The sequence below is a fragment of the Perna viridis genome, chromosome 3 (assembly GCF_037379345.1).
Source record: "Perna viridis isolate PV_CMFRI_1.1 ecotype Kerala chromosome 3, ASM3737934v1, whole genome shotgun sequence".
NCBI lineage: Eukaryota > Metazoa > Mollusca > Bivalvia > Mytilida > Mytilidae > Perna > Perna viridis.
Window position 1 is genome coordinate 51,011,198 of NC_142447.1, and position 27,652 is coordinate 51,038,849.

Sequence of the window (27,652 nt, forward strand, 5' to 3'; positions counted from 1 at the left end):
CACTGTCTTGTAAGTTTGAATACTTTCAATTATGATGACATCTAAAGGTCAAGTAAATGCAACTCACTGAGGCCATTTAAATCGTAGTTAAATTTTCTATACTTAGAAGGACTGTTGCATGTATATTGCAAGTTGAAAACATAACCATAAGTGTAATGAATATTACCATAACTTTAAGCTCTTTAAACTACTTCAGTTAGAAAGAATCTCAGTTTAACAATGTGTGAGCATCACATTCTTTTTAAAAGACGTTTCGGCATTTAGTTTAAGTAACTGAAACTAAAAATAGGCTTGGTCTACGAATATTTAAATAAAATGAACAGTGTTATCCAATCAGAAACAAGTAAACAACTTGTACATAGAGTACAAGGTACCCAAACACAGTGGCGGATGGCATGATATATATAGAGGTTAAGGTCATCATAATTGAGAGCTATTCCAACTTAAAGGCAGTGTCCAAAAGATAGGTAGGTAAGTAGGACATTGGTATAATGTAGATATCTACCTAGAGAACTATTTAAATTACTCACTAGCCTATATAAGTTAGTATTGAACTTGGAACTGTTTTTTTTCAATTGACTGTAATCGCAAAGAACTTGAGATAAAAACACTACTCTTTTGCCGAGTCTAGATTACGGGCAGGAAAATCTTGACAAAACTCAACAACAACGGGGTGATTTAGTTCTTTCTTTATAACGTACATGTTTAGTTTATCCAAGGTAACTCCCCCACCATAACCGCTGTGCAGTTTCTATACCTCTGTTCCTGGTAAATTAAAGAACATACAAAAGTCAAGCATGTCGTTTGAGTTGTTCGAGTTCTGCATCTTTTTATGTTCTTTGTATTTTTTTTTTATCAGTTTTGTTGATTATTGCCTGAAAACGTACCGTAACTTTTCCAAGTTTGATTTTTCTCCTATACACACAGCTGTCAAAGAGATCTCCACACCTACCACGACACTTGTTACTCCCGTATTGATATAAATTCAATTTTTTATTGACAACATATTTGTCCAGTGTGGTGGACGCGTTTTTCAACAGACGGTTGGTGTTCCAGTGGGAACAAACTGTGCTCCTCTACTTGCTGACCTGTTCCTTCACTCATTTGAGGCTGATTTTATAGCTGATCTGGTCCAAAAGAAGGAACATCGTTTTGCTATATTCTTTAGGCTTCTGAAACAGGGTTATGTTGCTACAAGATTGAAGTCATCACTCCAGTTTAACTTAGTTCTATGGTCGTCATCATGAACTCGGGGATCGTTAAGGTGTAACCATCTGCACCATGAAAACTGATTTGTTCAATATGTCATAGTTTTCCATTCCTCTTTCGTCTATCCTGGACTTGACTTGGACGGTTCACCTGGTCCATGCTTCCAGATTTTAGTGGAGTCTGAGTCCATTTATTTTTGTTACTTTGTATGTAATTTTTGGGGGGTTATTTTATGTCGTCCTTTATTTTGTGTGTGTGTGTTTTCCATGTCTGGTCTTTGTCCCTGGATCACACTGTTTCATTTCCGCTGGAATCTTGGTTTCCTTGATTACTCTCTCCCTACTGTGACGGTTCTCAATTTGAAGATACACAAACATTTTTATCAAATCATATGTATAGTAAATTTCGTTATACTGCAAACGTGTGTCAAGGAGTTGCCTCTCAGCACCAGCATTAGGAAGATCTAAATTCAAAACTTAATTGTATACAAGAAGTGCTCAAAACCCAAAACTATCGAAATAGGAAGCCAAATCCATCACCGAGAGGTTTTACCATGTATAATACAAGGAATGAAGTCACAGTTTAAGGTATTTTGAAATTGTGATACTGCAAATTTTGATAAACTTGATAAATAAAATCTGAGATATTACGGAGTCCGACAAGTCTTGCTACTATCATCCACGTTAAACGTTGAAAATTATGTACATATTCTGCTTACAGGAAATACCGTTTGCTTATAAATTCAGTTCTACTATCACGAGATCTAAATCATGTCCTTTGTTTTATTGCTTTGCAACTTTAGAATGGCAGTTGATATATGTACTTGTGAATTTTAAAGGTTATTGAAATTGGTCTTTCAATTATGGATGTTGACAATTATGCAAAGAATAAGGTAAAGTTTCCGACGAAATGTTTGAGAACATAAACAGCATGCATTTTCAAGTAAAATGTTTTTAGTTTTTGGCATCCATCTTAACAATATTTGGAAGTCAATAAGGTTGGTGGAAAAATATTAAAAACATTATTGTGGACCATATTTAGACATAATTTTCATCAGAACTTAAATTTTCAAGTTGGAATTCCTGATATAATGGACTTGTATTCCAACATGAATTTGAATAAGTATAATTATGAGAGACACTTTGTCAAATTTTGTACTTTTTGATTACAGGCCTATCAGTAAATATTTCTTTTGTTCTTTTTTATGATTACCACAAAAACCTTTACTTATAATAATGAAATAAATGGAAAACTCTTTCTGGTATATTGACCTACTCTGTAAGACACGATTATTTTTCTCTTTATTCGTGGTAGCATTCTTTACCTTCCTGTCCGTGGTAGCATTATTTACTTTACTGTCCGTGGTAGCATTCCTTATCTTCCTGTCCGTGGTAACATTCTTTACCTTCCTGTCCGTGGTAGCATTCTTTACTTTACTGTCCGTGGTAGCATTCCTTACCTTCCTGTCCGTGGTAACATTCTTTACCTTCCAGTCCGTGGTAGCATTTTTTACCTTCCTGTCCGTGGTAGCATTCCTTACCTTCCTGTCCGTGGTAACATTCTTTACCTTCCTGTCCGTGGTAGCATTTTTTACCTTCCTGTCCAAATCAAGAGTTTGATTGCCCAGTTCATTGTTTTTCATGGCTTGACATAAATGTTTACTTTTTAATGCTAGCTTTAGCTTTAAATAAGTACTATTTTTTTAAAAAATATAGCCGACACAGTAAAATTTTGTTCTTTTTTACTTCTAAGTTTCTACATTTCTTTCAAGAAAATAACACATGGCACACAATTTTTAAGGTTCCGATAAAGTTTTTTCGAATGCAATTCCAAATTTTCGATACAGATTCTTCGAACGCCATTAAGTTATCAGTATTTTGCCAATCGCGAAAAAGAACTGCGATCAACTGACTTGCGTTTCCATAGAAGATCGCCCTTAAGGTCAAAGGGTAAAAAGCGAAGCTATGCCGACTGCGTCGAAAAAAGAGAAATGTTGCCTTAAGCATACACTCTAAAACCACCATCATGATCTCATCCAATGGTATGGTATCCCCATTTCAACCCGGTCACCACAACCACATATATTTATATTATCTAAAGGTATGGTATGCCATTTGAGTCGTCATGACGTCATATTCACCGCGTCCAGTGGTACGGTGTCTCATCTCAATCTCCATGAACACATATTTATCTCACCCAATGCTATGATGTGTCTATCTTAGTCACCAGAAAGACATATTTTTTCGTCCTACGGTTTTGTTTGCCATCTCATTCACAATGAAGTCAATCAAGTTTTGTGTCCATCTTAGTTGCATGAAAATATATCCATAGCGTCCAAAGGTAATATTTACATCTCAGATAACATGGAACCATATCGTCCTGTGGTATTAGCGTGCCATCTCAGTCACAATAAGGAAAAATTGACGGTTTTCATTTGTATGCCATCAGACATGAATGACAATTAAAAGAATTACAATCTGATAAGATCTAGGCTGTATAGTTAAAACGAAAGTGCGCATAACAACTGGCAATATCAGGGTAAATCGGAAAATTGGGAACCATCGCGATGGTCATGATTTGGTTCAGTCATTTCAAAAATGAAATGTGGGTTAAACCAAGTAATATAGCGTGCTAAACCTCCCGCTTCAATTACAGTTCATTATTTCCAGTATATTTCAACACAAACGAGCAGCATCAAATTCCCACCAAATTGGTTAACTCAGTAGTCAAAATTGTATAAAAGATTTGAACAATAAATATGTGAAAGTTAAAAAAAAGAGAGAACTAAATACAATAGAATATGTAAATCCAAGCCACGAGTTTCAAGAAATCTTGAACTTTGTGGGGAAGGTGCGTCAAGTTCAAGATGAAATAATACTATACAAATAAAACTTAAGAAAATTAATATGTAGACTTTATGAAAATCCATCACCTGTAATCTGTTTGACAGGAACAGAATATTTTTCAATAAGATGTGGATATCGGAAGTGAAACTTTTTTATGCAGCGTATGAGACGTATTTTCTTATAACCTTGGTGCAAACGCCTGTCTCTGTGGCAACGGTGGATTCTTAAGAAGTCAGAATAGTCGTTTATAGCTCTGATATACATTAACAACTGAGTAAAATAAACATTATATGAAGGTTAAATTGGTAAATTACTGCACAAGAAAGGGAAACTGATGATTTTAAAATCGTCTTGCTTGTCATATATTTTTGTACTGATATGAATACTGTCGTCAAATTCGAGGTAAAGGTCTAAAATGACGCTGGGGGAGCTGTGTCGGTAGTCGCTTTAATTTCTTAATTTCTAGTTCTGGTGGATAAATAGACGAAGCAATTCTCTCAATTTAGAATTATTAATGGGTAGAACATCGTCAATATATAGATATGTGATTTTAAAGTTTCTAGACTCTTTAACTTTTCCGTGTTTTACAAGATGTCGGAGGAATTCAGTTTCATAAGAATATAGAAACAAATTGGCTTTGAGAGGGCACATTTTGTTCCAATTGGAATGTCTATATTTGTTGAAAAATTGTTCGTCTAAAAGTGACAAAAAAGGACATATGTTGTCGGGGAGAAACTCTAGTATATTGATTACCCGTTGCTTGGTGTAGTAATTTTTGTTTTTGTTTTTTGTTTGTTTTTTGTTTTTTTTTGTTTTTGTTTTTTTTTTCTAGTGGTAAAATTTGTTGAATTGTAGCCTAAAACAACAAATTTGTGAGAATTAACCATTCTTGCGACATGGCATCGGACATGGCATCGGACATGGCATTATGGTGTTTCTTCACCACTTATCTAATATGTGTTTATCGCAGTTTTACTTTATTTGTAGAACACACGAAGAACGAGGTCGTATATATTTGTATTCTGTATCACGAGTGCGGGGATCACCCATATCAAACGAAGTTCCGCGCACGAGTTAAATCTTCAAGCGTTCTTGGCACGAGTTTTTTTTCAATAATTCATTGTTATTTTCAACATATGAAATTTAAATTATTTTTGTTGTGACGTATCGGCGGATGAAAGTCCAAGAATGAATTATCGAAATTTATTACATCGGAAACATTTTATAAATCACTTACTTGTATAGTAATATTTGTGTATCTCTATACAGATATGATTTGGTTTGGGGGAAAATAAGGATTATAATATAGTAAGACTGAAAATTTAACCTAAAATACTGGAGAAGTTATTTCTTTTAGATAAGTTATGATTGGGTCAATTTCAACTTCATAATTATTAAATTTTCTTTCACTAGTTTTATTTCAGGAGTGACGTGTTGTATTAATTCAAGTATAGTCTCTCAAATGTTTTTGTGTTTTTAGAGTAAATATGCTGATCTTTGATATACATGTATATGAATCGAGACTTTTAATAAAAGATTGTCCTTCAGCTTTCTGGTTCAATAGAATTTTCATCAACCATTTTCCATATTTTACCAGGTGACTCTGGCGTGATGTTTATTTACTCATTATATTTCAGTGTTCCAACACTAAGTCTCTCTCTAATAAAGTTATAAGAATTGCTTATCATAAAACCTAAATGCCCTGCTCTGTGGCTTGTTTATATGTGATTAAGGTCATTTCTTCATAACCCAATTAAACACACACTGCATTCCTTTCTTGAAAAACACAATCAGTGTATTCATAAGTGTAAAAATGTACTACTCTTTGTTTGTTGTTTGTTTGTTTGTTTTTTCTTCGTTTGTTGTTATTATTTTTTTTTTGTTTGTTTTTGGCTTATTTTCTGTGGATCACCGATGATGAGAAAGAGTTTCCATTTACGTAATATTTGTTTATGTCAAGTGAAGGTGTCATTTCCATGTGTTGTGCTTTTATGTAATTTCTTTCATGCGTATTTGTAGTTTATATATTTAGTTGATTCCTATTGTTAATATGTTGGCGATAATTTAACACCTTTGTTAAATTTGTTATTGAAAAGCGTGTCTTAGTTATACAGGCATTTCGTACTGTGCTTATCTTTTTAAAGCAGAGATGTTTTACCTCACGATTAAAGGGAAATCAAGCGAACCAGAATGGAAAATCAGAAGAATATAATCTAAGGATAACGACTATGGGCAGAGAAAATAGTCATACCAACAAAGAACATGAAATAACTAAAATAACACATACAAAGAAAAAAAAGCAATTGAGCAGTCATCTATCCATAATTTATACAGTCGCTATCGTGTGTCTATAACGGATTTACCATGCGAGATTTACATTAATCTTTTATTATACTTGACAAAAGCGACATGAACTTGGCGATGTTTCTAGTTTCCGGAAGCAAAGTATGCTAACTCTACCGGTGCACCTGGTTTAAGTGGATTTTAGTGGAGTCTGGGTTAGTTAGCTGCAGTTTTCTGCGTGTTTTCTATTGGATTCTTAATATTCTTTCTTATTTCAGTTATAACCTATGATTTACGAGCATTTTCGCTAGTTCATCGGATTAGCCTTGATTTAACTTTAAAACTGAATGCATAATCATTACATTAAATTATTGACTAAAAATTTGAATGTTCCTTTCATACACACTTTTTCAACACTTTCACATGAAATATATTTTTACCAAACAGATTTGAAACTAAATATTGATACTATCTTATAGAAAAAGGCTAAAATGAAATACACGGAATTGAAGAATATGAGAACAAATGCTACATTCAAGTCGTGCTGCGCAAATGATAGATGAAATAAGAGACATAACGGTATTATTACTACACATTTTGACAATTCAGTCGTTGATATAGTTGGACACAGATGGCGGTTTACTACGAGACCGTTATAGCTTGTTTCTATGTCAATTAAATGAGGAGCGTCAGGTTCTAACTATTGGTCACCTTTATTTAAAGTTCTGTATAATTGTTAGACTGTCAGTCAATCTCACCACGGGTTATTACCAGCCCCTTGTATTTATTTAGCGCTAATTAGAAGCCGTTTCGCCTTCAAATGTGACTTTTTATTGTTGGACCAGGAATTTTCATCACTAAGTACAAGAGTATAAAAGATAATAATAATGAAATTAAATGCATTTTGCAAATAAAAGCTTTTTCTTGTTTTCTTTGTTTTAGCCTGCAAACAATACACAAAAACAAGTGTTACTTACGCAATTGGCATTTTTGCATGACAAGATAATCTTCTTAAAAAATCAACATCATTCAAATATTTTTTTTATTATAATAGACTCTGATTGCGCATTGTAGATATCATATAATGAAAACTAAACATAATGGAACAAACACTGCAATATCATTCTTTGTGTACGTTTTCTTAGTTATAGTTCTCGTATCAAGAAAATGTCGATATCTTAACGCCCGCCGTATAGAATTCCAGTTTTTTTCCTCTTAAAATTTTCTCTAAAATTATCAATTATAATTTATTGACACCTTTTAATTCCTGTTTTCACATTCAGGTCATGCTTGGATTTTGATGTATCTGGATTGTCCTGTTATTGACGCATCGGTATTTGTATTATATTTATTTATATCTGTAACAAAATGAATACGATCACAGTTCATAAAAGAAAAAGGAAAGAAAGGGGAAAAAACAATACCATACGCACAAAACAGAAAATTACTTCGTCTGGATTATTTTTTTTATCATTTTTAAGATTTGTTTTTTAAAGAGCCAGATTCAATTTACGAAAAGGAATGGAAAACTGAAGTCTTGAGACTTTGAAAGTCAAATCCCTAAGGTTTAATGCTAAACCCCATATAATGACCGTTGGAAACAAGAAAAATAATCGCTTAATTACTCTGTGTCTCTTGTTGAAACTAAAGCCTTTGAACACTTTTGTTCTAAAATGGTTAGATAATGAAACGGTAAGTTCTTCTATACCATGGGATTAACATGAAAAGACAAATCATTTCTGTAATATGCCTTATAATGGGGACTTATTTTTTTATTGATATACATGGACAAAGATAATATGAGAATATAAGCTCTTTAACCCATTGTTTTGTTCTCTTTCAAGAACACTTAAAAATCACCACAATCGTAACCTCAAAGAGAAAAGGGGGAAGTATTATTAAGAAGAAGAAAACTGAACACCATTCTTTTGCGGAGGGAGAGATATTTAAAGAAGAAAAAAACGAGCGCATGAAAAAAAAAAGAACAAACCCAGTGTGACGCTTAAAATAAAATGTTTATCTAAATATTCCAATTAAGCTGGGGAAAAGTAGTATTGAACAGCATTACTTTTATTTTAATTTGTCTTAGCTGGGAAAAAGTAGTATTGAACAGCATTACTTTCATTTTAATTTGTCTTACCAGTTCTATTTTTCTTTCTTACATTTTCCCCTTTTTCGTTTTATCACGTTTTGTTTGTTTTGGATGTTTTCTTTTTTATTTCGATTCATAAACGCGTACTTGTGAAAAAAAACTTCTTAAAATCCACTATATTTTGCAAAATATTATCATTAATACCAGCAATTTTATGTAATAAAAAGAAACTGTAGAGAAACAGTGCTATATCAAGACAAAACTGACCAATGATTTATGTTGTTGTTGTAACTAAAATGTTTTCACGCACAACATTATCCTTATAAAGTCAATAGAACATTCCCTTTGTAAAATGTGAAACAACAAACACAAATTAAACTGATAATTCAACAGGGGCTTCAAAATCTCATTAATTAGTTTAAACTAATGTGAATTATATTTAAAAAAAAGTATTAGAAATTTTAGAAGATATACTACTAAACCATTGAAAAATGCTCATTCATACAATTTAGCTCAGTTAGTTATTGTTGATCCTAGAGTATCTTTGGAGAGCAACTTGCAAGTTATAATTAAGTTTACTAAAATATACATATATATAAATACAATTTATTATCATAAACATCTTACATTTAATTCCATTAAAGTTGCATTGGAATAGTGACATCTGTTATAACAATCCATATCATCAATACTGATTCAACATATTTGTTGCCCGATTAACTTTCAATTATACCAACCCTGTTTGGAAATACAAACATTATGAAGTACCATTGGACGATCAAATAAAAGAACTTAAGTGATGCCAAACGTATTTTCTATAATAATATTTTGACACTGACCCTTTGGGCAATCGAAGAAATTATTTCAAGTAATGCGTAATTATTCGCTCTTAATTTTGCAGACACGCGTCATAATTAGATTATGCTTTTCCGGGCACGTGCTCATCAAGTTTTATTCGTGAGATATTTTCTAAAATATTCCTCAAATATTCACCAATCGGCATTTCCCCTATTTAAGATAATATTTATACCATTATTGAAAATAGGACAATTTTTGTTAGAAAACTTTTCTTCCCTAAACGTATTGTTCGCATATTTCATATTTAGTTTATATCTTTAAAGGAACCAGTTGCTTTTTATTACGTACGTTATTTTCTTATCCCTGAAATACTAGTACTCTTAACGTGCTTTTAAACTGATCTTTATCCTATGAAATATATTTTTCCCTTAACTATTTTTTTTTGCATATCTCACCAATTGCATTGCATTAACAATACTTAGATGTATGACAATATACAATAAGAACTTTTGGCGCCCAGAACTTGTCTTAATATATTTATATATTTTCTAAATTAATGTAGATGATTAATGTTTATTCATATTTGTTTCCAATCGTACTTGAGTCGACATGTGTTAAGAAAAGCCTACTATGGATCTAAGACTTTTTTCATATCGAGGTTAAGGATATATTCCGAGTTAAAAAGTTACAGTTTTCCGAGGAAGGAGTGTAACAAACGTACTTGGAAACAATAAAACATGTTTTATAATTACTGAAAAAAATACAGAGATAGAGAAATAATTGCATTAAACCCCGTCCCTAATTAATACATACACAACAGATGTTACCGTATTTAATTTCATTAAAGGGTGTCATCCCATTTTTCTCAAATTTCATCATCCATCAGAACCATTAAAGCGACCACCAAACAAAAATTATATGAAGCAATAAAGAATTGGAGTATAACCTTTCAGATGATTCTAGTGATTGCCGAACTGTCTTTCACTTTGTATCCCATTATATTTTTCCGTGTTGAAACATCATGCAATCAAACAAAATGCTTGGTACTTTGTAATTTTACGTCTTTAGGTTTTAGTATGTAGTTTATGGGATGATCAAGATAAAACTATTTATCCATCTCATTTGGGAGGGAAGCAATATAGTTTACAAAAAAAATGTAATTCAAGCCAATTAATTTGCTTTTAATGATCTTATGAAAGATGAAAATCAGTAATATTATGAATTGTTATGAAGAACTTGTAGAAGAAATTGAGGACTAGTCAGGTTTTTGAGTACCTGATTAGTATTTCGATGAATACCATATATCATACACGTTTGATCTATGAACAATTTATTAAATAAATATAGCAACGTAAAACATTTAGCCTCATGCAAATTTAGACAATGTACAAATTGCTACCGGTAAATAAACTATAAAACTTCTTCAAGCATGTGAATCGAGAAATAAAATCCTTACCACATTTTGTTTGGAATTGGTGTGTAACCAGTAAGACTCATGAACATCTTTATTTAATTCTTTTTTTAAATCATATATATTGTCAATCCTGGTCTCCTTTTGTTCATTATTGAACTGTTATATCAGCATCCAAAACCAATATAACCAATATATAATATAATTCAACAATCAACAGGAGTATTAAAAATGACTTCTCGTATACAATACAAGTATTAGAAAACAAAAGGAATTAAGTTGTGTTTCAGTAATTCTTTTGTCTGATGAAAGCAAAAAAAATCTTCCCATGGAAATCAGAGGAGGGCAATCAGAAAGCTATAATTTCTTCACTTATCTCTTCAAATATTAATTTCTCCTTTCATTAGTGGCACCTTGAGAAAAAAGTTCAAAAATGCCGTGCGAAGGGCGCGTTTTCTTCACACCACAGAAGAAACATTTATAGATGATTATTAAATTTTCTTGTCTTAAGAGGTAATTAAAGTAACGTATCTACAGAAATGTTCCAACAATATGCTTTGTATGTGCATCCTATGGGATATATAATCATAAAATGACCGACCTTCCCAGTCTAAATGATTTCTTCATTTGATTAGGATTGACTAACAGGTATAGATTGAGGAATGGATCCAATAGGGAAAAGTCAACATTTTCCATTAATCAAATTTTGTAAATCCCTGCTGTAATTAGCCCCTTACATATTGCCTCACGGTGTGAAGTTCCCTGCTTTTACCATCATAATTTCTATATTGTGATTATTCGGCAATGTTTTCTGAAGATAATGATGTGTAAAAAATCCAAATTCTTACAAGCGATTTCTTTCCTTAGAATATTAAAAAATAACATGTTTATTTAAAAATACTAAAATGGTAGTGCGTTTGATTCAATGGTTCCATGTATTTGAATGGTGTTTTTTTTTATTTTCCCTTGGCTCTGGATAGAAGTATTTTACTACTACAGAAAACCGCAGGGAAAACTTATAATTGACATTCAGTATTCAGAACTTATATTTCATATGATAAGTACAGTTGGCTAGAAAGATCAACGTCTATATGCCATCCCTCTTTCAAGAGCTTTCCATATTTAAAAATATGCTGCATTCAGAGGATTTTTTAAAGTAAATTTCATGTAAAAATACACTGATGAGCATTCTTTGTTGACTTTCAAATTGAGACTGAGAAATCAGTTTTTTTTTTACATCTTTTTGCCAATTTCTTATTTAAATAACAACTTACAAATCTATAAATTAAGTGGCAAAAGAAAAACAAAATTTAGTTCTGATTATATAAACGATCTCGTCCGGCTACAGACACGGTAAAAATAAATGTGAAACAATAAAAGAAAACACACGACGAAAATATTCCAAAATCTATCTTATATGATCGTAATGATTCATATAGAAGAGCTGGAACTCAAAAATTTAATAAGACAGTACTTTTTCGAGAAAGCGCATTACGGGCTTGTGAGTACGAAATTACAAAATTATGAAAGAGATACTCATCGCCGGAATAAATCATTTGTCATTCTTTGAACTATAGATTCTTGGTTCCCTTCATCCTTTCTTAAAATGATATGAAATATTATTCCTAAATGATCACTATAAAGTTAAAAAATGAGGAGGTCATGGATTCATAAATAAATACTTAAGTGTAACCTTGTTTTTTTTAAAGTACTTTTTTCTTTTTTTCTTGTTTCAACGTCGATGCAATATTGTTCATTCCGCATATTTAACATTGCATAACTCTCTATGTCATTCCTATTTATTTCGAGACGTCAAAAGATACTTTAATGTAAAAGGCATACAAGGAATTACATATTTCAACATTTATATCTAGACGGATAAAATATATACATGCTGCATATCCTCAAGCAAAGGTGTTATAAATCATATCAGAATGTCAGAACACATACATACAGTAAGATCCTTCCAAAAACTTACAGCACACAAGGGAAAAATAACATTAGCTGAAAAAGATAAACAAAGACATTATTAAGTAAAATATTAAGTAAAACTGAAAATATAACATCTCCGTTCTTATACATAATCGGTTGTAAACGGTAAAGATAAAAATTCTGCAAAGAGAACTTGTGATTCCATTTGATTTGAGTAGAACTAATAGTACAATGGATTAAGATAATTTTACTGCTTTCCAACTCTATTTTATCTTTCCTTTAATCTTTCAGCAAGTATCAACAAAACAATTAATTTCTGAACAAGAAAATGAAGAGGAATTGACTGCATGCAAGATAGGCTGCAATTTGTTGGTGACATAAAAACATAATCACTTAGAAAAATTGCCATGGACATACTCACGGGGGACATTGTTTCCGACATGACGACAAAACGGAGTCATCATTCCCGCGTAAAATACAGTCTTGCGGGACACGACAACAATCATCCGTTATCTTTACAAAGCATGTACCTTGTCTTCTGGGATTCTTCTTGATTTGTACCAGAAAGAAAATAATTTGGCTTCGTTACACTGTCTAAAGCAGGATAAATAATAAAAATGTCCTGTCGCTCGATTAATAATATTTGTAAAGTCATAATCAGACCACGAATTTTCTTATTATTTCAGAATAATTGCATTTTATTTCTCACCTCGAGATTGCCAACGTGTCATGTCTTTGTAGTATAACTATTAAAAATAAGATATTATTCTGTACTTCTAACGAAATGCAAATAAAATGCTTATACTTGCGTAATTTATTTATCATGCTGCTGTATCAAATGAAATACATTTTAAAATAAATCCCAATTTTGAAAGCTACAGTCATACATTAATAATACCAAACAATATAAGGAAGCGAATACAGTACAATTCATCTTTTTATACATATTTTTTGTTTTATATTTTTGACAATAATGATGATTCACTCTTATCAAGACATATTCTGCATTACAGTTTTCATCTTCCACTAAAGCAGTGTTGATTTCATGATCTAAACTCGACGATAAAATGAATTCAATTTGTAATTAGCATGTATAATTTGTAAGGGAACCCATCATTAGTTCCAAATATATTTTCTTTCTTAAGTGTTTGATGCCAGATCTAGAAAAGGGTCATTCAGAACGTCATACGATAGATCGACAAAGTTCCTTTTGACATGATCTGAGTATAGATGATGGCGGTTTGGATTCAATCACTTTAATAATTATTGACATATTTGGTAATTTTATATAGTTTGTCTCTGCAGTCTCAATTGTTCCGAGATATGATGAATTTTCATGGTTATTGTATCTTCTGGTAGAAAGGTTATTTGATGGACGTCGTTTATGAACCCGACAAATAATCATTCATTCTTTGATGGGGAGGTTATATTCAGTCAATTAGTTCCTCGGTAAAATCATTAATAAATTGATAAGAAAAAAATTGGGGTTTACTACAAGACAAATACTACAATAATAAAAAGATAAATAACATATTAACAATTTGTATGTATGAAACATTTTGAACTAAACTTGTTATCATTTTTTTTTGTTTTCAATATTAATGTGATTTATCACTGTATTTATTAACTTTCAAAAAAAACCGCAGTAGTGTTCAATTTTCATATTTCAACATTACAGGGGTTAAAAAACTATTAAGATCATCATAGAACCTTTATCATTTTACTAATATGCAAATGAGCTTAATATTCATAGTAAAATATGAAATGATCGAAGTTTCTTTAAAAGTAAAAAAAAATAAAAAGTTTTTGTGAGATCCTGTACACGTACTTAATATGTAAAAGTTTCTTTTATACATACAAATATGAATAATTGATTTGCTATAAGCCTTCTGATTGGTAGGTTCTCCCTTCGAAACATAGGTTATTTTGTATAAAAAAAATTCTTGGTAGTGTTGCGTCATTAACGTCGATTAATTCCCCGTGATTCAAATAATCCCATATCGAATAACATTTTGATTAATGATCAAATCTTAATTTTAGATAGAAAGCGATTGAAATTTAAATTATAAGGATGTTAAAAACAATTTGACCGAGTTATAATCGCATAGCCAACTTTGAGAGACAAATTAGGCTTTTCATGAACCGCGAACGTGAACTGACCCAAAGTTGGTGACTAGTATTTTGCATAACTTGGTCAAAAATTAAAGACAAAACTTAATTATGTAATCTACCATAAATTATTCATTAAATCCTACTTTAAAGTTATTGAACTTTATTTAAAAAATGGATTGGGTTCCCGTTTTTAAAGTATGTAAATCATACAGCGCTTTCGATATTTTTTTTATTGGAATCAGAAGCAATAGTTTGGGATACATAGAAGTTACACGTTTCAAAGCTATGCTTTAAGTTTAATGTGCCGTCTTGTTTGTTATATGTAATGTGTTTTAATCTGTTGTCTACACTGTATCTGAAGATCGTCTCTAATTCCTGTTTTCACGTTTAAGCCATGCACATTGGTTTTAATAACTGAATTTGTCATCATTTTTCGGTTTTCCTTCCATTTTTTTTTTGCATGATATATATATGTTAAGGGCTTCATAATCTATGATGCTGGAAATTGAACCTCGCTATAATGGGGAGTTCGTATTCACCCTATCTCATAAGCCAGCATTAAAACATCCCTAGTGTCAACGGGTTATGTCTCAATACACACTAAGTGCCAGGATAAGAACCGAACTTTTGTCCAGATCATATCCTAAGTGCTGATGTCTAGAAATGTCCGAATTCATCCTATCTACAGTGTGTAGTAGAACTGCAATGTTCAAATATCTTAGATCGGTATAGCAGACACTATATCAAATAGATTGATTTCAATTTGATTCAGGGTAATCCAGGATTTGGCTATCGTATGGTTGTCTCCAGATCCAGAGCCTTCTTCATTGTACTTTGTCATTTCTTAATGAAGAAAAAATTGTCATTTAATAGTGAACATTTTTCAAAGGGGATTTACAAAGATTGCTGGAATCAAAAGTCATCTTTGTTTAACCGGGAGGACAGTGATTTCAGCCGGAAACGATCTAAATTAACAGTATTTTTTTAGGGAAAGACAAATGTTTCAAAATGCAAAATATATTAATGGCATGCATAGAACAGGTTTTTTCCAATAATTTGAAGAAGTTACCTATGTGTGTTTTTTTCGTTGGGCTCTTTTGTGAATTAAATATCAAGTCCACAATTAAGGCAAAGTATTGTGATGTGTTTTCATATGGTAGAAAGTCTATTTACCTGTAGGTAACAAAGAAAGTTAAAAGAATAAGAGATAAAAAAAAAAGAAAAGAAATGAAGATCTATTTTGACAAACGATCCATTCACCAGGAATAGTTTCAGAATATTAATACACAAGTCGTTATTTCGGCTTTCCTACATGACTTCGATGCAATGGTGAAATTCTTCTATTTAACAATTTTCACCCTGTTTTGTTTGAGATAATGCATTATGATACATAGACCGGCTGCAGAATTTCCATTAATCGTTCAATAGTGATACACCATAGGTCCCAAATGAACAAAAGTCAGATTCAATTTCTGATAGAGAAAGAATAGCACGAAGGAGTCGTCAATTAAAAATTTAGATAAACTAGGCCTGACCATTTTTCGTGATCAGATAACTTATCAGCCTAATGTTGCATACAAAACTGTGACATTAGCAACCCGAAGTCCTAATATGGTGATGATACGATTACTAACATGCATTCAGAAATAAGTTTTCTCTTAGAATTTCCAGAAATTTAAATATATATTATGCTATATAAATAGTGGCAAACAATGGATATGTTTTTTAAATGTTTTCTATTAAAAAGTTAATTGTTTGTTTGTTCTTTGTTTGTTTTTTGTTTGTTTGTTTGTTTGTTTGTTTTTTGTCTTTTGTTTTTGTCTCTACAAATAACTCAAGTAGTGTACAGTCAATAGTTACTCCAGGTATTAAAACATCAACTAGTTCGCTGATGAACATATTTATTTTAATAAAAAAATATTCGGTTATTAAATGCTTCGTGATTTTTATTTGATGTAAGAGGCTGCCATTAACAAGTGCAAAGAAATTATTTCAGATAACTATCTTAACATTGATACATCTATTCATTTACTAAAACATTGTGATGACATAAAGTTAAACAAAAATAATCATGAAATTTTATTATTTGCCGTTTTGATTGCTATTGCATTGATTACACCTTGGCAATATGCAGAAAAGTTTAATTATGAAATGTACAACTGTAAAAGCTTTGATCACGGAATGTTCAAAGCAGTAACCTGTCAGCCAGTAACTGTTGTGGCTCCCTGGCGACCACCGTAACCAGAGATGATGTGTACTGATGTGCTTGTGGGTAGAGTGTTTCTAATCCTCATAACTGATACCACATTAAATACTGTATGTTCTCTTTTGTAAAAGTTCACTTAATCATTTGTTTTATTTGTAGAGTGGTTTGATATGATGTTTAATTAGATGTCAGGGATAAGACTGGCAATATCGTTAAAATATTGTTGTTTTCTTTTCTATTACCAAGGGATATCCATTCATTTATTATTCAAAATGATATTTCATCTTACAGTCGAAAATACTGATTAGTTTTTACTTTTTATGTGAGATTTGTCAAAATTAAAATCATAATTGTTGCAATTCGGTTGAAGAGAAAAATTGTGATTTCATTAGGGAGTAGAAGAAAAATTAAACTTGTTCATTAGGCCATGCCTGATGTCTTTATCAAATGATAAACGACAATAAATAATAGATGAGAATTACCTGTTTTGCCTCTCCTACCATAAAGTAATTGTGTGGAACGAATCACTTGGAAAATAGGGTCTGTCCGGTTTGATCACATTACTATAATTAGTTAACCCGTTGATCAGTCTATTAACGGATGGCCACTTTATTCCAGATTCCTACCAGGTGGGTTATCTAAAACAGGTATTATATTTTTTATCCATTATCCTAATTCAACTAGAGAGCAAGAACTTTATACAGATTGACTTTTTTTTATTTGAAATGCCAACTTATTACCCTGATGATTTTTGAAGAATGAATAAATATTGAATGATCAAAGAATTGGAAAATAACTAGTTCATCTTGTAATTATGTATTCTGAATGTTCATTGTCATTAAAAGAAAATAATTTTTAAAAATGAGAACACCTGCATTATGTACCTTATTCCTGACCGTAGTTTATTCTTTGGTTCCCGTTGACATACAAATCTTTTAACAAATTAAAAATTGAAATAAAACGCATAATATTTTATTGCGACTGATATGTCCAATTAATTGTACAAATTGTGAAATTATGAAAAAGACATGTACTTTTTACTTAAATTTAAGTTTTAAAAATAGTAATGTATGATAGAGAAACACTACAGATCGCACTTCAAATGGACAATGTAAATTACTAAAATATGATATGAATTATAAAAAGGAAACATACACTGAACTCATGAGAATTTACATCAGATATTCATCTTTTCTATATTCAGGCTTTACCACCCCGAAAGATCATATGCTGTATACACATATTGAAACGCAAGTTACGAAAGTACGAAAACAAAAACGATTGAATTTGAGTAAATTTTAAATTACCGTAAGTGCAATGCTATCAAATTTACATAATTTCATACAAAAGCTTTAAACACCAAAACAAATTAAACACCTGTCGTGGAATTACAAGAATGATAACCAAAACCATGATGGTCATATGTACTTGTAAACATTTCAATGAGACAGTCCGCAAAGTTACGGTCTAATGATTCTAACAATATTATCTGATCAGTACGACACGTGAGCCGTTAGGCAAACGTGTGCCGCAAAGCATCCTTCTCTATTGTTCTCCATCACCATCAATCAAGCGTTTTAGCCAAATTAATTCTTTCAATTCCATCAATTTAATAAAACACCAACACTTAATATGAGGAAATAAGGTTATTTTACCGGGAGTTGCATCCGCCGTGTGCATCTATTTCACAACAGTACATCAAAAACGGAGTGAAACAATCGGAAAGCTTTATACTTCCTGTGGTCTGACTGATACACCGATAACTATTTTGCCGAACACAATAAACTAAGGCCGTAATTGCACTCTAATATAACGTTGCAACAAGGAATTAATTTCATAATTGATATTGAATTGGATAGTTTTTATGAAATGTCAGCAGAGTGACAATAGTAGTTTTCTATTTAGTAAATGTATATTCCATACCATTAAAGTGATATTAGCCCTAGATCGATACAGATTCTATTATTATGGTTTTGTAAATGGGCAATGAAATTTTTCATCCCATATATTTCCATTCCCTGTTCATCAAATGTTAGTTGGAATGAGCTAAAGCAAACCAAACAGGTTATTTGATTACGGTATAAGTGTGCCAAAAAGTATTTACAAATTAATTTGTTGGTAGGTGCAATGGAAGGTATTTGCGAATATTAGTCTTGAAAATGTGCAGAAAAAATATAGCTGACCTTTACGTTTATGGTGAAGTTTTACATATTAACCATAACCTTACTTTGAAAATTAAATCTTGTTACTTTTTAATATTTTAAAACAAACTTTCGTTTATCTCTTGAAAAATTTACAGATTACTTTTTTCGTTACGAGTTTTATTTTTAACCAACGTAGAAAGAATCCTTGATTTGGTATGAATTAGAAAACAAAATCTGTTAAAACGTTATAAAAGAATAAGCGATAACGAATTATCTAATATAAAATACATATCTTACAAACGGTCTCATATCTGGGAGCAGCTGAACTCGGTGCCACTCTAGTAATAAATTTCGTCCACATAGAGATAATTAGGCAAGAAAAGTTCTATGATGTCATTTAACAAGATGGAAGCCATCCTGATTTTATAGTAAAAGCGTGTAAGTGACACCAATCTGGATTTAATATGATTAACATGCTGCCTCAGACGCCATTCCAATAAAATTATGAAGTAAAGCACGTGCTCCGGGTGGATTATTTTATATCAACCCAATATAGGTGACATGTTAATGTTCTGTCATTGTGATATTCCAATATCATGCCGTAAGCAAAACTATCTTTGTTCGACAATTAGTGGAAATATTTAAATAGTGATATGTGTATATGATTAGTTTTGATTTCAATTGCATGCTTCCTGTCTGAACATATACTTAATTTCCCCTTCATTAATATAATACAATTTAAGTAAAAGACAATCAAAAAGTCATCCTAAAACATTCATTGGGGTCTTTTTCCGAAAACATACAGAAAAACGACTTCTTTTTTTGACTTGATATACTGTGCAAGCATATATCCGACTCAATATGAAAAAAATGTTATTTTGTATTTTATACATGAGACTACAAGAAAATGTATATAAGGGAAGACGAGTTGATAGTTCATCCCTCTTAAAGTTGTATCTTTTTTTCTGAGTATGTATATTTATTGCATATGTATATGTAAATCACAAATTTAATAACTTGACTCCTCTGAAGGAATTCATCGAGTTCGGATACAGAAAATGACTTTCTTGTCTTCAATCTGTACTATTGACCTCATTGTTAATATTAACTTGTATTGTGGAGACCACATTAGATTGTATATTATACCGTTTATAGTACTCCTTACAGTTCTTGTACATAATAAAGACGCGAAGGACTGAAAATTGAGGTACATTTTGCATACATTCTATTTCATTTACAAACGATGAATAAATGATACAAAACTTCCTCTTATAATCCTTACTTTTCATGACAGCACATGTAGAGCAATCATATGAGGAATGTTTAAGTGATGGCGCATGTTTTACCTCTAGATTCAAATTTACTAGTATTTTTTCTCGCTTGTTTAACGCACTTAAGAAATCTAACTAAATTTTGTAATGTTCATTTAAAACTGTTTATATATACCATCATTCTTTTCATCCATACAATTGGAGTATTATTTTTAGTTTAACGATGACATTATTTTACTGAATTGTCCATCGCTTTTATCGCATTTGCAACAATGCCAGAAGAACTCATACCATAACAGACAAGTAAGGCTCTCCTTGCATGTCTTAGAGGATATTCGGACATCGACAAAGAGCGAAGCTAATATCTTAATTAAGAGGATAATTGCTTGTATAAACTCATGAACTTGCCTTTTATTGAAGTTTATTACCTGCCTGCTTGTGTGTATTATTATAGTATGTCACAAAATTTTTTTTTATCGAATAACGAATACAGATGGATTGCGTCAATTATTTTGCCTACCTTATTCAACACAAAATGGCTGTTGTTATCTGCATATCTCTTACATTTGGTCCTTTACCCATCAAAATGTCATAAAAACAAAAGGAAGTCATTTTCAAATTTAAAGTTTAGTTTTCTATTAAATCTTTTTGTAGCGTTATTTATGGATCTTAGATTGACTGTATTGTCTGATATACGTTGACTTTCTCTGTGTTTTCATTATGTCTGATTGTTTGTGTCTTCATGTTCATGTTTGTATTTGGTTTATGTTTGTGTGTAATCGGTCTTTTTGCGATTTTTCTTTCAACTCGTTTAATGCTTATCAGGAACTGTCATAATAAGTTATAAGGTTATAAGGTATAACGCAGGATTTCTATTTAGCAAGTAGAGCTATAATAAGTTAGTATATACGAAGATCTATCTTGTACAGCCATAATAAGTATACAAAGACCTATCTTGTAAGGCCATAATACGTTAAAAATAAGAAAGACATATCTTGTACAATCATAATAAGTTGAGAATAAGAAGACCTCTCCGTTTCGGTCATGATTAGATACTCAAGTGAATAAGTTTGACGGTGGTTAAGCCTTTGCCTGATGTGAAATTTTTTTTTGGTCATATTTTGTTAATTTCAAAATGATTCTATTGTGCTTATTTAAAAAATTGTGTAAAAACCATATTCACTGAAGAATGTAATGTAATGATGTGATAAATAGTGCAGGTAAAAAATGTCAGAATAAATAAATAGTTTTGTCTTTTTCTATCTATTGGTTTTGATACATATTATGTTCGATTCAAGTCTTTGATGTTCGGAATTTATTTATATATATATATATATATCTGTAATGTATAATTGATCAAGCAGAAATATCATCTTCGCATGCGAAACACAAGTACGGGCAATCGCTAAGGTATATAAAATATCTTTGTAAATATTAATTTTGATAGAAGTTAATTTATAAAACTATCCAACGTCTAGCCTAACCAATGATAAGTAATTCATAATTTTGTTTTAGATAACATTTATGTTGGAAAACATCTGTCTACGGGACTATATCACACAATATAGATCCTGACTGCACGCGAACGTCCCCCTCGAGGCAAAAATGAATGGCTCCCATATGAACTACTTATTCAAATACCAAGCATCATAAAGTCTCTTTCGTTTCTCCAAGTTTAACTGTCTTAGTAATTGTAATTTGTCTATCAGAATGAATGTGTTTAGACAACTCTCGCGAGAACTGAACTTATTAGGGAAGGATTTCTTTGTAATTCGCCCTATAATGTAAACAGTTTTTCTTTTTGCATGATCTTTCCTTTCTTTCATGTAATTACTTTTTGCACGGAAGGGTCATCTGTAATATACGCGCAGACAATACATTGAGTCTGGATTATTTTTTGGTAGAAGCACTAATTGCGTTTTAACTTGTCTTCTATTTCAACAAATTAAATTGATAAATATGGTATTAAATGTTGGTACCAAATGTTTAAACACATTCAATATGTCCTCTTCAGACCAAAAAAGGCAGATATATGCAGACAATTATACAAGAAGTTTTAAATGTCTGTGAAAGCAGCAAACACAGATAAATATGTGTATCTTTTTTTGTACAATATATGATCATTTGTTTATTTTACAGAACGATTCTTTACCATTTACAACATCTCATCCAATTTATAACGTTGGTTGCTATGTAATAAGAACAGTTATATAAGAGATATTGAAAGATTTTTTTAAAAATTCTTTATTGTTCATGTGCTATCACTGATTTGTCACTATTTTCTACACCTTAAAACAGGATAAATTACAAATTTGAAGCAGTTTTCATACTATACTTTTGATGAAATGATATTTATTTTGAATTCATCGTATTCTTGGATAGAAGATCGGAGTGAACAAAAAGTTAAATGCATTGAATAGACGACCCCTCCCTTTTTTAACAAAATTGAATATAAACGATATGAAATAATAAAGCAAACAAAACTATACTAAAAATATGGAAGAAACGGTATTTACTTTTTTTAAATAATTTTATTTTGTCTTAAGTATTCGACGACGGCAACTTCTTCAATGAAATTTTCTAAAATTTTGTTTAGTAATAGCTAAAACTCTGAATTTTCTCTGGAATCTACATAATTTTAGATGCTAATCATAGCACGACGCACTAAATCTACTTTACATATTGTAAAGCAATTAACAAATTTTCTATTGGTGACTTATCGAACATTTTCATCTGAAATTTACGTTATATTTGTAAAAACTTTTGAAATATGACAACACCAGGGGAATTTATCGCTACTGATAGAGAAGTATGATGGTTTGGACTGAATCTTTACCTTATCTTATTCATCAGTCTTCTTGGTCGTTTCTGTTGCTTAGTATATCTTACCGATAAGCAACGTCATTAAAATGCTTTTTGCTTTCAATTGAATAATTTTTATGCAAGGTATGTTCCGGTTCATTGCATTGACAGTAGTAGCCAAATAGTGAACAAGGGTAGACCAAAGGGAATGGTTCTGGTAAAATCTAATTTGACAGCTGTTCAGTTGAGGTATCAGAAGCTTATCTTTTTATAAGATATGAATGCAACAGAGAAATAAATGACAATACCTTGTTTCAACGAGGGAGATTGCAAATTATAACTACGGGAGTTTTAATCTTATTACTTTACCAAAACTGAAAAATGATAAATTGGTTCGACTTAGGATATATCATATACTTCATTTAATGAACGACGAGTATGTTACAGCAATGTTTAAAACTATATTTCGTGAAATATAATGTCAGAAAAAAAATAGACCTAACCTAATAATGTGTAATCTAATAAGTTAAATTAAATCTTTTATATCCAGAAAGAAAATATAAAACAAAACTCTGTCAACAACCAACTTTGCTTCACCGCATACACCAAATTCAAGAAAATAATTAATATCCAATTAGGTAATGAAGATAAGGTATCTTAGTAAAACATTCCGAATGAAATAAGTTTTGTTCCTAATAACAACTAAGTTGGTGGTGACAGTGATAATTGCTTAGTTGTTTTAATTTGTTTTACTTTACGAATTTAAGGTTGTTTAAAGCTATAAACATTATATGCCGGTGTAAACTTCAAACTTTTATGGTAGATATTAGAATATTGCCATCACATGTTAGGACACATGAAATGACTTCATTCTACTATCCATAAGTTAGTGGAAAGAAGAATCAAATAAAGAGTTTTGATGGTTTCATAATTAGACGAACGAGATATTGAGAATGTATAATAGAACAAATTTTTCTTATGAAGAGAATGGTGGTCTCATGGGTGTAATGCAATCCCTATAACCTATACAGATCGTTTGAATATTTTATTCACTTGCTTTTATGGTTATACTTGATGCCTTTTAATTAGGTGCTCGCTTCAGGACCTTGTTTAATGGCCATGAAACAAGTGAATCAATCAATAGTGATGTCATAATATACAACCAAGTTTTTTAGAACTCGGAAACGCCTCCACTGATAACCAGAACATACTTTTGCAACCTAGTAAATGTCTCAAGTACTTTGCAACAAAAATGATATATCATACTAGTATATATGTTAAGCACATCCTATCCCATTTGTTAATTTATTCAGAGAGGTTAGTATATTTGACTTACTCGACTCTAATTCTATTGCAAAAAATATCACACTCAGTATTTAATGTTTTTTTTAGAAAGATATTTCTAATTAAAAATATATTTATTAAACTGTGCTTGTTAAGTTATATTTTTAACTTTCACGTAGAACGTTATTTTTTTGTTGCTATAAATGTTGTTCTTATTATAACACATATACACTTTGGTTTCTATATAAAATTGTGAAATTCCTTATCCTATGGTAAACTCGATCTAATGCTACCTAGTAGTTCTTTTTTTAATATTAACTAACCCCCTAAATTATGTAAACTGTGTTTATTTCCTCGGTAAAAACATTCTGGGACAAATATAGGTTGCTTACAAGTTTGAGTGATGCCTGCAAAGTATGAAACGAGCTGTACTTTTAAAAGCTGTTTTCTTTCTCGTTTCATTCCAAAAAGAACATTTGCCCAAAGATTTTAGCCGAGTCAATGTTGCGTACTTGCTTCTTTCTCTATTTGTTGTTTGCATTGTCGTTGACCATTGGTTTTCATTGTATTCATGGGTAAAATTTAATCATGGTTACCCTGTGCTCCTGATCTTCTAAATGTTTTCAGTTTTGGAACCCTAGTAGTTCCTTTGAATATGTTTCCTTTCTATCATTGGCATGTACTTGTTCAATATTTTTTTCTCATTTTCTATCCGAGTTTTATGAAAAGCCAAAAGTGTAGTTTAATATTTTCAAAATTGTGATATCCTTTTTTTAAATATATTTATCTGTTTTCTGAACATTGTTTCCAATTTAGAACCAATCGAAATATGTTTAAACTTTTATAATTTTTTACTATAAAATGCAGATTCGACTTTCAGCAGAACCTTTGTCATCTCATTTTTATTGCTTTGATTTTTAATGTATAAAGTTTAGTGCCCCACATCAATGAATGTTCCATTTGATGCCCTATTTTTATCATGTTCACATTTATTCTGTTCTTACTTTCCTTTTTAAATTTTATTTCGATTTTCAGCTTGTTTCTATCTAGAAAATAAAGTCCAAAATTTAAACTTCACTAAAACAAACTATACCCGTTTTTTAATCACTTTCGTTTTAAGTAAGTTTTTCAGGTACAACTGAACAATAACAGATATTTTTCCATTTGTTTATTTTTTTTTTGGGGGGGGGATTAAGATCGTAAATGTCTAGTATATTTTAATGTATCTTATCAAGAAGTTTGCATTTTAACTTTGACACCTATAAATTTCCACAAAAAACATAATACACACACTAACATTGTGAAGTATTGTGCCGTTATTTAATTCTTATGTATCTTGAAAACAACAGGAAAATTACAGAAGGAAAACATGGCTTAATAAACAGTTGCTTTGTCATAAACATATCGTCTAATGATGGTTTAGAAACAGTTTAAAATATTAGCAGAGTATGCTTTGGTATGTTTAGTATTTTTTTATTTGTTTAATTATTCTTAGTGAATGTTTTTTTTTTCTGCGCCAAGCTTGAACGATGGTTATATTATTCATGCTACTCATAATTAATACGTGTACATGTATATCACAATTCTAAATGTAAATGTATCATTGTCTACGAATTCGATTCTGAAATGTGTGTATTTGCTAAAATATAAATATCACTACAAATAGTATACTAAAACTAAACTAGTCCAGTACCATCTTTAAATCCAAAAGAATCACAAATATCGAATAGAAATCGACAGCAGAAAGTGAAAATAATACAAACAATAAAATAATAGACTGACAGACCCACCTCTCTAGTAAATGATAAATAATGTTTGGAGCGGGCCATTTTTATTCGACTTAATTATATTCTTAACATTACAGTATATTATTGAAGAGATAGCAAAGCGTTTGTTCGCATAGACACATATGTATATACACATATATATAGATCATGGTTTTAAACTTTTTCTTTTTTTTTTTAATTATTATTAGTCGAACAGATCCATGATTTCATATGAAATTTGATATTCTCGTGCATTAATCTATATTATTTAACTCCTATTACAAATAGTAAAACTTTCCAGTTCAATTTTTTAAAATCTTATTTGAAAATTTTTTTTCTTTCTCGTCAGACTTTATTGACGACATATTCATACCATTTTATTTTCAATGAATCAATTAATATGAGTGCAAATAGAATAAGTGCACTTTGTGTCAATTAAAACATCAAAACCGTATCATTGAAATGATTCACATATCTTACTATGCAAAATAATTTTCAAATAGTAATACTTGTAAGATTTTGATGAAAGATAATGTCAACCTTTCTGGAGTGGGCAGACAATTAATATGTTTATTTTCATGATTACAATATTAGACACTTGACATTGACATAAGAACAATTCCGATGAGTTTTGTTCAAGCGTTGGTTGACATTAGTTTGATTTACATAATAAAAAACAGGAAAATTGTATAGTATGTTCAAATACTAATGCACTTCTAAAGCAAATAGCTGTTTGAGATTATATTTACAAAATAGCCATTTCTGTATTCATTTTAATTGACAAAAATAGAGAAAATATTCTCCGAGGATCGCTTCGTATCATATTTGTTTACTTTTAGTATCTTTTACATCATGTAAATTTTGTGGGCTATTGTTTTTTTAAGTAATAAGAACACTGCATAATCCCAAATGCTTCACAAAAAGAAATTAATTGTATGATTTCCTTTCAGTTTATCTACATCCAATACATACGATTAAACGCACATTTTTTAAGTTTTATACAGTAGTAATAAATACATTAATTTGGTTTGATCGTTTATCTTTTACACAAAACACACAATAAATCGTTAAACAAACTACCCATTCCCGTTACATTACACCACATTTGGTCATTTCATATAAGGTGTAGAGTAGCTTTTTTAAATCATAACCCCCGTTTACAACATATATTCCAAATATCTAAATACTGAAAAACTGAACTCACCCGAACATTATAATCCAAGTATGAAAAGAAAATAGTAAATTACAGAAGTAAACTTCTAACCAGAAGTAATCTTTCAAATGAATGACTTGTGTTGCTTACTCAATTTTGTTTATCATCTAGTTTTAGTGCATTATGCGCAAAGAAAAACCCAAATGAATAGTAATTATTTCAAAAACTTGTTGTAGAGTTATCTGATTCATCCCTTAGGTACTATACCATATCATACAAACCCGAGTAAAGACATTTAGGGACTACGTTAACATCGGCCATGATTAAGTCCCGGATGGGGAGT

General features: G+C 30.8%; 2 long non-coding RNA genes across 3 annotated transcripts; one reads left to right on the top strand and one right to left on the bottom strand.

Moving 5' to 3' along the window:
- The first annotated feature begins 353 nt into the window (after positions 1–353).
- On the top strand, positions 354–13,379 carry LOC148622790 (uncharacterized). The gene is made up of 2 exons (XR_015920693.1): positions 354–471; positions 12,863–13,379. It is a non-coding gene; the product is annotated as an uncharacterized LOC148622790 (long non-coding RNA).
- LOC148622791 (uncharacterized) lies at positions 11,722–27,487 on the bottom strand. 2 transcript variants are annotated; one of them, XR_015920691.1, is made up of 4 exons: positions 27,361–27,487; positions 17,372–17,527; positions 12,993–15,526; positions 11,722–12,643 (listed from the first exon to the last, which is right to left on the bottom strand). It is a non-coding gene; the product is annotated as an uncharacterized LOC148622791 (long non-coding RNA). The 2 variants fall into 2 exon arrangements; XR_015920692.1 differs by lacking the exon at positions 27,361–27,487 and adding an exon at positions 18,545–18,651.
- Positions 27,488–27,652: the final 165 nt, after the last annotated feature.